Here is a 4,875-nt window from a genome sequence, read left to right as displayed (position 1 = left end):
GAATACATTAGGAGCAGATTAAAAAAATCCTAGTCATGTAACCTTTACAATGGCGACTTGTCGCAATGAATTATCGGAAATGTAATCTGAGAAACGAAATTTTAGGGAATGCGTTTGGTTAACTTAAATGAATTGATCTGAATAAAACTATACACACAAGCACTTCAATAATTTTCAAACCAATTATTAATTAATTAAGCTAAGTTGCACAATAATTAACATGTTTTCAGAACTTTTACTTAAATTTGTTGACAGAGTCCGGAACGTACAGATTCTGCTGGAAACTACCGGAATTCCGGGAAATACGTTGAAAGACTGTTAGGAAACATGCATCCGCTTCTTTGAACCCTTAGTTGAAAAACTGTCGTTTAGTGTGTCATTAGGACCATAATTTAAAATCATAACACTCTGAAATATAAAATTCAAAATAAGAGCATTTTAATTTAAAATAAGTTAAATATGAAATATACCATTCAGTTTATTCTTTTGTTCAAAAGTTTGAACATAGTAGATTTTAACATAACGAATTTGAACATAGCACTTAGGTGGCGCTCTTCTGAACATAATTTGCATGTGCTAGTTGATTCACTGTGTTGGTCGATTGCACAGCGCATAATATGCTATCGAAGGGACAGTCAATTCAGCCCGATACACATTTATCTGACGGTATATTTTTCCCACATCGAATGATTTGGCGGTTTTTAATAGTGAGTCACGTCCAGTTGTATTATTTTAAATGACGGTTGACAATGCGTTGACACAATGGAGTATTGGGGACACGATTCGAGGGACACTGTGGCCGAAATTTCTTTGCAGCACGACTGAAATTACTGCTTCCTGTATGCCCGAGGCAAATAATTTTCCATTCGAGCTGGTAAAAATAAAAATCTACTTACCCGCTGATCCGGTAACATTTTGGTCATGGCATGCTTTAATTAATGGAACTCTGTATTAATGCTGCAGTAATAACTGCTGATTGTTGGATATTCACTCACTTGCAATAGACGACCAAAAAGACCATACATAATTCAGACATCGTCCTGGTCTCGTTCTATTCATTATTTTAGGTTTGGTGTACATGGAATGGTATTTTAAACTAAAGTGTATTAACTTTCTATTAGGGCTGAGAAAATTATATAGTTACATTCCCTGGAGTTGAGTACACAATTTTGATCAATTTCAAAAGCTGCAGTTCATGTCATAATGCTTGTGTTCATGATTAGTCTCACGTTGGACGAATTGAATGGCGATTTATAAAAATGATATTGCATCTATCAGTCGTCTTATACCAAGCTTTACCACCAGGTTTTTAAAAACATTGAGAAAACCTGAAATTCGTAAAATACCATCTGAGATTGGTGTTAGACAGTAACAATGCAGTTGAATACTACCTCGGTCTAGTATTAATATAACTACTGTAAAACAGTATTTCTATCAGATTTTGAACATGAGGGTTTAGGTAAAGTGAAACGACAAGGACCACTTTGCATACATCAACATATGTTAATGAGCTTTACATTGAATTAAGTTGTCATGTGTATGAATGCTGGTCAACGAAAATAATAACAACAATACGTGACGTCATGAATGAAGGTAACATCAGCCTCAATGTATAAACAATAATATCTGTTGTAAATTTACTTAAAATAACGCCCTCTTGTGTTTGTTTACTCTTCGAATAACTTATCGTTGTAAATGATTCATATCTGAGTATTAGCGCCTTGCATTTTAGAATGTTCAAGTTATTTTGTTTAGGATTCATGCCATTGTATTGTTATACATAAAGGTACGATTGGCGTCCACATGTCCGTATATGCGTCAGTAGCCATTTCTCAGAAATGCTTGAACCTATCACATTCCAACATAACATGGGCTATGTATTAACTACGTTGCATATGCATATTTCAATATCATTACTAAGTATAATACTTTTTATGGCCGGGGCCAATGCTAATGAGAGCCGATACCTCCATTTAAATCAATGGGGCAGTGTTCGTGGTGCTGATTAATCAGTATACAACGAACAGTATCACATCACACGGCGCAGATACACACACATACAGACCAGCTGCTGACAATGCTCGAACAGTATCAAACTCAATTACTGTAGTGTCTCTTTGCTCGTCAGTTGCATCTGGATCTCGGAAGTGAGTAAATATCCAAAACATCAGCAGCATACTGCAGCATTAATGCAGAGTTCCGTTAATTAATTTAAAAGCACACCATGAACAACATGTTACTGGGCAACCAGGTATGTATGTTTTTATTATTACCAGTTCGAATGAAAAATTATTCGTCTCGGGAATGCCGGGAGCAGTAATTGCAGTCATGCTGCGAGGAAATTTTGGCCGCCAGGTTTCACTCGAATCGTGCCCCCCCCATACTCCATTGTGTCAACGCATTTTCACTCGACATTTAAAATAATACACCTGGCTGTGACTCACTGAATCGCTGAATCATTCGATGTGGGAAAAATAAACCGCCAGAGAAATGTGTATCGGGCTTTTTCAAATCCAAGAATGATATGTCTAAACTTCATATATATTTTTAAATATTTTACTATGTTACAACAAAAAATAAAATGTTTACAATTGTCTTCTTCACCACAGTAAACACATGTTGCTGTACTAGAGATTTCCCACTTTCACAGGTTATGGGAATGTGGAATCTTGTTGTACAGCAACATGTAATTACAGTGTGCAATTGTCTTGCATGTCATCTGTTTTACTTTAAGATTCCAAGTTCTTGTACTAAATGTCCTATGTTTTTTTCCAGATTACAGAAGCATAGGATTTCTCTCACAAAACGCCAATAAAAATCATTACTATATAATTTGTGTTTTTTTTAATTTGTTGTTACTTGCATATTTATTTGTTTTCATAATGTCACATAATTCATAATTGCATGGGAGTTGCCCTTTTTAATTCACTGTATTATTTAATACATTCCCTTTTATTTGCAAGTTTATTTAATAGGAAATCCACTTATAAAGTCACCATCTTGAAATACTTCATAAATACAAATGAGTCCAGAACTGATCCACTCTTTATAAAATAACGATTTGCCCCTACGTTTTATGTATTTATTACCCCACAATATTTGTTTGCTAATCGTTTCAAACCTTTGCTCTAAATGTTAATTTTTCTAATTTAATTCAGACCAACTATTCAACATTTCCCAAACTGGTAGAGTTTTCGTTATGTAATTCATACCCGCCCTGTATCAATCGTATTTTAAAACCAGATTACAGGCCCCAAAGTCATGGAAATAACACTCAACGATAGTTACCTACGTTTCGTTTCTTCATTTACTAAACATATCTATCCAGGAGCAATGCAGTGCCTTTACCTCTGCCTCAGCATCCACCATCTGTAGTCCCCCGTTTTCAAAATTGTTGATTACTATTTGTCTTTTTTTATTTTTCCTCTTTTTCCACCCCACATGAATTGATAACATAAATGTTAAACTTTGTTTGAAATGTGACATGGTGCGATATCCGGATGACTATTTTAGTAACTATAACACGACTAGGTACGAACAAGGATAATATGACGTAGCTGTTGACGCAACAGCATGTCAGGTAAATGACAGGTAAGTTTTCCTTGCCTGAATATCAAGTTTCTTTAATGTAATTTCTCTGATTTTGGCAAGATTATACCGGTGATTGGCAATCACTTAAAAACATGTTAAAATGTCTGAAATGTGTCAATGCACAATGCACTAAAATTATCCGTTTCAGATGTACACAATGCTCCAGGCCCTCTCTTTATTTTGGTGACGAAATATCTTCTTTATGGATAATGTTTTGTTTACAAAATAACCTCGAATGTCACAAATAGAAAACAAATATACCCTAGTTATTGGTATGCATCACACCGCAGTACAGAATAGTAAATGCAAGTTGATATACGAGAATCATAATAACTATTTGTTGTGTTGGAAATGTTCTATCATGTCAAATTCGGAAGTCAGAAGAAACAGTAAGAACATCATCAATTTACACGTTATCAGGGCAGAGCTAGATGCTTTTTGCAACATTCAAATCATTGAATTAAGCCTGCTATAATCATAAACATACGTTAATTATATTTATACCTTTCTATATTCAGATGCTCCTCTGTACGTTTATAGTCAGTGCTCAGAAGGAAAAAGCGGCTCGCGGGCCATGTAAGGTTAATCCTACTGAGAAGATATAAGAATATAATTTAATGCGGACAACATGCACTACTAAAAAGTGACTAAAAAACCCCAACATACTTTTCAGGCATGCACATGTTTTTCATTTAGAGATTATATAAGGGTATGAACATGTAATACTAATTACACATATTGTTTGAGACTGCCACAATGTCATAGGGTCAGGTCAAATATTACCCTAAACACCCAATAATCATGTGCGGGTTCATAGCCAGTTTAAAATTATACTATTCGTGTAACACTAAATATTTATATACAATTATATGCATATGTAAATAGAGACATTAATGCACAATTGTCAATATGACATATACACCACAACACATGAACTATGTGAAACCATAGTTTATTATGCACAAAAATATAGTTCAATGCAAAACTAACATCTTTCATTTTCAGACAGTACCAATATTGCATTGTTTTTATTTTTAACCCACTTCTTATGAGCAATAGAGTTACAAAAATGTGCAATCCACGATGTTTTTGCATTTTTTACGTTAGAGGTCAATGGTGCACAGAGACAAAATGTATTCGAGCTGAGTGCTAACAATGACTCAGACACAAAATCATACAGTTAGCAATCCTAACCTGTACGTATATTCATAAACATTACTTCTATTATGGATTAATAGTTTTACCATAAATACGATGCTCAATAACCACAATGCAATTGAAAAT

General features: G+C 34.4%; 1 long non-coding RNA gene across 1 annotated transcript; it reads left to right on the top strand.

Moving 5' to 3' along the window:
• The first annotated feature begins 623 nt into the window (after window positions 1-623).
• LOC146738088 (uncharacterized) lies at window positions 624-2,832 on the top strand. Its single transcript, XR_014930495.1, has 3 exons — window positions 624-707; window positions 2,129-2,251; window positions 2,776-2,832. It is a non-coding gene; the product is annotated as an uncharacterized LOC146738088 (long non-coding RNA).
• The last annotated feature ends 2,043 nt before the right edge of the window (window positions 2,833-4,875 follow it).

The sequence above is a fragment of the Saccoglossus kowalevskii genome, chromosome 9 (assembly GCF_978046115.1).
Source record: "Saccoglossus kowalevskii chromosome 9, keSacKowa6.1, whole genome shotgun sequence".
In the NCBI taxonomy this organism is placed as follows: domain Eukaryota; kingdom Metazoa; phylum Hemichordata; class Enteropneusta; family Harrimaniidae; genus Saccoglossus; species Saccoglossus kowalevskii.
The sequence above is the reverse complement of the archived record's forward strand: the minus strand, read 5'-3'. Positions and strand labels throughout refer to the sequence as shown.